An 8,795-nucleotide genomic window follows, 5' to 3' on the forward strand; every position below is an offset into this window, starting at 1 on the left:
TGTGACATAAAACTCAGTGCTTCAACCCAGATGACCAGGCGCCCAAAGCTCCCCTTCAAGGATGCTTGCAAGAGTGACATGACGGCCCAAAATGTCGACTATTGTACCTGGGAGTCACGAACTGGCGAAAGAGGAAAATGGCAACACATCCTGTGGACTGGACCAGTTGCTACAGCAGCTTGGCAACAGGCACCAACAACAAAAACAACAGCTCACAGCATCACTTGGCAGCTTCACGTGCGGCACTTGTGGCAGAACCTGCCTCTCAAGGATTGGCCTTCACTGCCATCAGCAAAGGTGCACCAAGAGAAGACACTCCACCTAAATGGATTGTTTGCTGTGTGTCCATCATCTTTCGTAGATGGAAGGATGCCAACCCACCTACCCCATTGAGCCAATTTTGCAGAATTCATCTAGTGTAATTTAAGAAATCACAAGGCAAAAGGACCCCTGCCGGTTTTAATCAAAAATAAACAATCCATAGATTGAGGTTAGATCAGTTCTCTGCAGCTCTTTTCATGGCTCAGTTGGGAAAGGAATTGTAGCATCAAGGCACGCAAACTAAAATGGTTCCAGGTTTGATCCCTGTTTGTGTCAAGTTAGATAATCTCAGCTGGGACCATTGCCCTGAGCCCTCCTAGGTTACAGTTTGGAACATCCGCCAGGGTTCCTATTCCTTATATAATAAAAGCAAAACACTGCAGATGCTGGAACTCTGAAATAAAAACAAGAAATGCTAGAAATACTCAGCAGGTCTGGCAACATCTGTGGAGAGAGAAGCAGAGTTCAGGTCAGTGACCCTTCATCAGAACTGACCTGAAACATTAACTTTGTTTCTCTCTCCACAGATGCTGCCAGACCTGCTGAGTATTTCCAGCGCTTTTTGGTTTTATTTCAGATTTCCAGCATCTGCAGTATTTTTCTTTTATTTTAGTGGTTATTTTTATGAACCTTTTTGATGAATGTTGACAGGCTAGCTGACTGTGGGAGGCATCAAGCCTGCTCTTGTCATTCTGCATATTTTTGATGGAGGCAGGCTAGGAAGAAAATGAAAAGAGGGATGGGATGTTTGCACAATAACATAAGGAATGGAAGGAAGAGCTAAAGGAATGCAGGAAGGCAGTCAGAAAAGGAAACATTGGGGTCAATATTAACCCTTGCATGAGAGTGGGTGGGAGAGAGTTGGTGGGGGAAATTAATGATCAAATTTTCAAATGCTGACCCTAACCTGCCGCATATGTGCACGTGCCTATTTAAAAAGAAAGACTTGCATTTATATAGCACTTTTCACGACCACTGGACATTGCAAAGTGTATTACAGTACTTTTTTTTTGAAGTGTAGTCACTTTGGTAATGTCAGAAACATGACAGCCAATTTGCGCAGAGCGAGCTCTCACAAACAGCAATGTGATAGTGACCAGATGATCCGTTTTTGTGATGTTGGTTGAGGGATAAATATTGGTCAGGACACCAGGAATAACGTTCCTGCTCTTCTTCGAAGTCTCATCCGAAAGACAGTCCCGCCAACAATGCAGCATTCCCTCAGTACTGCACTGGAGTGTCAGCCTTGATTTTTGTGCTCATGTCCTAGGATTGGACTTAAACCCTGGACCTTGTGACTCAGAGACGAGAGCCCTACCAACTGAGCCACGGCTGAAAAGAGAGGGAAAGAAAGAGCAGATAGAGAGAGAGAACAGAGAGAAAAAGTTAAAAAAAAATTGAATTTAAAAAAAAATCTCCAACATCAATTAAAACTTGAAGAAATGAGACTTGCGATAGTTAATTTTCAGTGCCAGAGAGATTGAATGGCAGGAATTAACATTTACCACATCATTAGAGGGGCACATTTCACGGATATCAGGATGTCAAGGTTTCTTTCCTGAGATTTTGGCAATGATTTTAAATTGATACATTCTGCATATGTTCCCCAGGCCTCAGGAAACCCCTTAGTGAAAAGGAGGCAAGATTGAATGGCATTTCATGAGGATGGATAAAGATCAATATGAATACAGGCTCAGCATTCACAGCTGCTTTCTTGGTTCCCTCTGGGAAAGGGTTCGGTGAAAGTACCTATTGCGAGAGCAATTTCTACAGTTTGAAGAATTTCCACCTGGTGGAAAAGGCATAATGAGGACCAATTTCTACTCCCATGAATTCTAATGACTGATTTATGTTGTCCTTGCAAGATAGAGCCTATTTGGAGAGAATTTGGATCCAAGAGGTCTGACGTGAATCACTTGAATCTGTTTTTAAACAATATGGATGGGTCTGATCTAGATTGAGCAGTGGGTGCATAAAAGCCACAGCCATGAGAGTATAGAGATGAGATTTTTCAATGCACAAAGCTATATGGAGATGAACCTGTGCTATAAAAGTGCTGTTCAGTTATGAGATGATGATGCAATAGCCCTTGAAAGCCTGTTCATGCTGTCTGAGAAAGTCACTATAGGTTTTGCCCATTTACCATCATCCACGAATAATAAATGTCAGCTTGGTTGATTTGCTTCTACTGCTTTCCAACTCTGTAGTAGTTGAGTGCAAGTTTCATCTAGGCTGACACTCCAGATGGAGTGCTGTATTGTTAGGAGCACAATCTTTCAGGAAATGTTGAAAAAATATCCTGTCTGTCAGACCTCGTGAATTATTCTATAGCACTATTCAAAGAACAGGGAGTTCTCCAAGGTCCCTTAGCCAACACTTTTTTTTTATTCGTTCATGGGATGTGGGCATCACTGGCTAGGCCAGCATTTATGACCCATACCTAATTGCCCTTGAGAAGGTGGTGATGAGTTGACTTCTTGAACCGTTGCAGTCCTTGGGATGTAGGTACACTCACAGTGCTGTTAGGAAGGGAGTTCCAGGATTTTGACCCAGTGACAATGAAGGAACAGCAATATAGTTCCAAGTCAAGATGGTGTGTGGCTAGGAGGCGAACTTGCAGGTGGTGGTGTTCCCATGCATCTGCTGCCTTTTTCCTTCTAGTTGGTAGAGGTCAGGGGTTTGGAAGGTGCTGTCAAAGGAGCCTTGGTGCATTGCTGCGGTGCATCTTGTGGATGGCACACATGGCTGCCACTGTGCAGCGGTGGTGGAGGGAGTGAATGTTTGTAGATGGGGTGACAATCAAGTGGGCTGCTTTGTCCTGGATGGTGTCGAGCTTCTTGAGTGATGTTGGAGCTGCACCCATCCAGGCAAGTGGAGAGTATTCTATCACACTCCTGATTTGTGCCTTGTAGATGGTGGACAGGCTTTGGGGAGTCAGGAGGTGAGTTTCTCGCCGCAGGATTCCTAGCCTCTGACCTTTGTCTTATATGAGAGGTGGATAGGAGACATTTAATTCAGACACCATGCAGCGGTGAAGTCTGAGTTTTGCCATCTCCGATGCTCAAGGATGCTGACATCCCATTATTTCCAGGGCCTCCTGCACTGTATTTATTAGCTCCACAAATCTGTTGGGATCCTTCTCCAGTCCTCTCCCTTTTCCTTGTAACTTGAGTTCTTTTCTCCTGCAAGGAATTACAACAGATCTATGAGTGTCTGCAAGTCATGTGTGCATCCGATTAATACAGTGCATTTGATGAGGGTGGCAATAAGCCATCACGAGCGTCACTGGCATGCATTTGAGGACATAGGTTGAGAATCAGGAAAGCCAACTGAGGTGGGACTACATGACATAAGGATAGAGGTGAGTGGCTGTGGGAAGTGAGGAAGTGCATTTAAACGGAATGATAGCGCAACTGAAACTTAAGTAGGTGTGAGGAGTGACATGATGGAGTACGCTTGACACGAGAGAGTGAAGTGGAGAGGTGCACTGCAGGATATAGGTGAAACTGCAACTTTGCTCACCTTTCCTGACCCGGTTAGGTTATCAAAATGCCTCTGACACTGAATCCACATCCTCATCACAACATTGCTGCTACTTGCCTCATCAGCCTCTTCCAGCCTTTATTATGGCAGCAGTTTTTTTTTCCATTACTATGGACCAGGATCTCCTTCCTCAACCTTACAGCATGTAGCAGTATGTCAAGGGACGTCTCATTAAATCAGGGTCAAGCCTTTACCCTTCCTGATGCCATTTCTACTTCTAATTATCACATACAATTCATACAACTGCTCCAAATTCCACCACTGCATTGGCCTGTTAAATAGTAGAGGTGAAATTGGGTCATGTGGGTTCACATCATGCCTGTTCAAGTATAATTATAATGAAGCATCACTGTTGAAATTGGACACTCCCACGCATCCCACAATCTTCTGCATTTCACATCCACTTTCGGGCCCCTGCTCAGATCCTGCCTCTGCATTAATATTGACTCCACTGAGTCAAAATTAAATGTGCCCTTAGATTGAAATGCTGTCTCCCATTACTGCACCTTCAAAAAGCATATTGAACATGAACATACACAAAGAAAAGTGAACTTTAAGACCTGACCGTAGTTTATACCAGTCGAAAAGCTGAATATAATTGACTAGTTTCATGCACTGTTGGAATGAAACAGCCAGTAAACTGAAGTAATTTTAAAAGCGGCTGATAAGAATTTCTACTTCAGTTTTAGAAGCCAGAGACGAGCAAGACCATGTGAAAGCAACAGACAGGAAGCAATTTTGGTTTCTGGGGGTGGGAAGAAAGGGGAAGGGAGTCAGAAAACCTACCTGAACCTTCCTGAAAGCAGAAAAGGATTGTGCATTTTGCAGCAGGACCCTGGAAACGATTTTGGAAGAGGCAGCCAGTTGAGTGGCTGCCTCCGGGAGCCCGTCCAATTAAGGACGGTGGGCAGGCTCCCAAGTCTGGAGGGCCAATACAAGCCCGGGCAATACTGAAAGATCAGCAGCCCACCGTCAGAGACGGTGCCAGGCTGTGATCGTGGGGGAGCAACGCCTCCACTGGACAGCCAATGGCTGCAGCTGCGCCCCTGTGTCTATGGCAGATACAGAGTGGGGGGTGGTTTCTTTGCAGGATGGAGCACTGGCCCCACCTCTCCCCAGTCTGCCGCTGGGAGACCGCCTCCATCCCTCGGCCTTGTTTCAGCCTTAGCAGAGGGACCGCATGGGTATCGGCAGAGTGACATTAATAGGCCATTAGGTTTGCTACCCACTACTTGTAGGTAGGTAGCCATCACCCCCCACCTCACCGATCCAGCCTGTTCCAAAATGGGCGGGAGATGAGAACATGCCAACAAACAGGCATGCCGGCCGGTAGCAGGAAATTGCTGGCCTGCCCACCTCCAATCCTGCCTCTACAGCTGAATGAATATTCAGTCCTAAACATCACCATGACAGTTGAAAGGATGCATGTCCAGCAGACAATGTTGTTCTGTGACCACAGGAATGTATAAGCGTTTATAGTGATTGGTCAAAACCAACAACTTCCACAACATCTGCTTCTTTAAGAAAGTGTTGTTATGTTCACTCAAAACTGACCTGCAGGAAAAAGTAGTCCACATTTGTACTAAAAAAGTATGAAAGCTATCACAACTCACTGCACTTGAAAAGTGTCTAAATCTGATGTATACGTTAAATTGTCGAATAGATATTTGTGCAGTATCTTTCAAACAATGTTAAGATTAAATGAAATTGTTCACCACCACAATTCCTCTCCTAGTTGAATTAAAATGAAAGACTTGGATTTTGCGGTGGTATTAACAGTGAAACTATCAGCGTTCACCGTCATTACTCCACTGAAACTGACAGCAACTTCGGGAATCCACACATGAGCAGAATAACACGGAAATCCAGAAGTTGGTGTCAGTGATTCTACGCTTCTCCAGAGGGCGTGTTGTGTGATCCCTGCAGGATGCAATCCCTAAGCAATCAGTGAATTGTCAAAACTTCCACTTTTTCCACTGTTGGTTTTGGTGTAAAAACCATTGACAAAGATACACTTTGTTAAATGAGGTGCAACTGGATTTTTAATGGCGTACTAACTTCATAATCACTGCTAAACAACCTCACTGCTCCTGAAAAGCCAATTTTATATTGTGAAATGATGAGTTTCTCCATTATGATAAAAAAAATCCACAAATAATGTTTTGAAAAGGTTTGTTTATAACATTTAGCTTCTTTTTTAATCCAATCATAAACATTTATTTCACTATCTGAAAATGTAAATGAAAAGTGAAGGGATTGAGTGCATTTAACTTAAATAAAAGCAAAATACTGCGGATGCTGGAAATCTGAAATAAAAACAAGAAATGCTGGAACCACTCAGCAGGTCTGGCAGCATCTGTGGAAAGAGAAGCAGAGTTAACGTTTCAGGTCAGTGACCCTTCTTCGGAACTAGCAAATATTAGAAATGTCAAAGGTTATAAGCAAGTGAGGCGGGGGTGGGGCAAGAGATAACAAAGGAGAAGGTGTAAATTGGACAAGGCCACATAGCTGACCAAAAGGTCATGGAGCAAAGGCAAACAATATGTTAATGGTGTGTTGAAAGACAAAGCATTAGTACAAATAGGGTGTCAACGGACTGAAGGTTGAACAGCAGCAAGTACAGACATGAAAAAAAACAGTGGGTAAGCAAACTGAACAAACTAAGATGAAATGAAATAAACATGAAAAAAAAGTTGTAAAAAAGAAAAAAAGAAAAAATAACTAAAAATAAAAGTAAAATGGGGGGTCCGTCATGCTCTGAAATGATTGAACGCAAAGTTCAGTCCGGTAGGCTGTAGTGTGCCTAATCGGTAAATGAGATGCTGTTCCTCGAGCTTGCGTTGATGTTCACTGGAACATTGCAGCAATCCCAGGACAGAGATGTGAGCATGAGAGCAGGGGGGAGTTTTGAAATGGCAAGCAACCGGAAGCTCAGGGTCCTGCTTGCGGACTGAGTGGAGGTGTTCCGCTCAGTTGTGTTTTTAAGTGCTTTTAAATGCTCAGAGTGCTTTTAACTTCCTGGTTTAGTGTGTATTAGAATACTTCAATATGATTGGCTACTTACCCAGCTTGCTGACATCACTGCTGTTGGATGCCTGGTGATCCCCTTGGTTTGACGCCACCCCTTGGTTTGACGCCAGTTATAAACTGCCGTCTGGAAAAGAGAAATCTGCATCACTGGGATCATGAGACCTTTGTGAGCAGCTTTCTTCAGGGTTAGTGGCGAGCACTGTTGCTTCACTGCTGATCACAAAATAAGCATATAAATAGTAAAAGGGTGGTAAAAGCAGGGCTGGGGCCGATTAGGGGACCAAAAAGGGGCTTTACGCATGGAGGCAAAGGGCATGACTGAGATACTAAATGAGTATTTTGCATCTGTCTTTACCAAGGAGGAAGATGCTACCAAAGTCATAGTTGAGACACTGAATGGACTAAAAATTGATAAAGAGGGGATATTAGAAAGACTGACTGAACTTAAAGTTGATAAGTCACCAGGACCAGATGATATACATCCAAGGATACTGAGGGAAGTAAGGGTGGAAATTGTGGAGGCATCAGCCATTATCTTCCAATCCTCCTTACATACAAGGGTGGTGCCAGAGGACTAGCAAACTGCAAATGTTACACCCTTGTTCAAAAAAGGTGTAAGGATAAGCCCAGCCACTACAAACCAGTCAGATTAACATCCGGGTGAGAAAGCTTTTAGAAACGATAATCCGGAACAAAATTAACAGTTACTTGGACAAATGTGAATTAATTAAGAAAAGCCAGCATGGATTTGTTAAGGGCAAATTGTGTTTAACTAATTTGATTGAGATTTTGATGAGGTAACAGAGAAGGTTGATGAGGGTAGTGCAGTTGACGTGGCATACATGGACTTTCAAAAAGCATTTGATAAGGTGCCACATAATAGTCTTGTCAGCAAAGTTGAAGCCCATGGAACAAAAGGGAGAGTGGCAGCATGGATACAAAATTGGCTGAATGACAGGAATCAGAGAGTAGTGGTGAACAGTTATTTTCAGGACTAGAGGAAGGTATATATGGGGTTCGCCAAGGGTCAGTATTAGAACGACTGCTATTTTTGATCAAATTAGTTATCTCAATTTAGGTGTGCAGATCACACAAAACTTGGAAATATTGTGAACTGTGAGGATAATGATAGACTTCAAGAAGATTGACTGACTGGCGGACTGGGCAAGCAGATGGCAGATGAAAAATGCAAAGAAGTGTGAGGCGATACATTTTGGTAGGAAGAATGAGGAAAGGAAATATAAAATAAAAGACACAATTCTAAAGAGGGTGCAAGAGCAGAGAGACCTGAGGGTATATGTGCATAAATCGTTGAAGGTGGAAGGGCACATTGAGAAAGCGGTTAATAAGGCATAAGAGATCCTGGGCTTTCTAAATAGAGGCATAGAGTACAAAAGTAAGGAGGTTATGGTGAGTCTTTATAAAGCACTGGGTTATCCTCAACAGGAGTATTGTGTCACCACACTTTAGGAGGATGTGAAGGCATTAGAGAGGGTGCAGAAAAGATTTAAGAGAATGGTTCCAGGGATGAGACACTTCAGTTACTTGGATAGATTGAAGAGGCTGGGTCTGTTCTTCATGGAGACAAATAGGTTGAGAGGGATTTGAGAGAGGTTTTCAAAATCATGAGGGGTCTGGACAGAGTAGATAGGGAGAAACTGTCCCCATTGGCAGAAGGGTCGAGAAGCAGAGGACACCAATTTAAGATGATTGGCAAAAGAACCAAATGCGACATGAGGAAAATCTTTTTTATGCAGCGAGTCATTAGGATCTGGAATGTACTACCTGAGAGTGGTGCTGGCATATTCAATGGTGCATTTCAAAAGGAAATTGGATTATTACCTGAGGCGAAAACAGTTGCAGGGTTATGGGGAAAAGGCAGGGGAGTGGGAGGAGCTGAG

This window comes from Heterodontus francisci, chromosome 31, assembly GCF_036365525.1.
Source record: "Heterodontus francisci isolate sHetFra1 chromosome 31, sHetFra1.hap1, whole genome shotgun sequence".
Classification (NCBI taxonomy): domain Eukaryota; kingdom Metazoa; phylum Chordata; class Chondrichthyes; order Heterodontiformes; family Heterodontidae; genus Heterodontus; species Heterodontus francisci.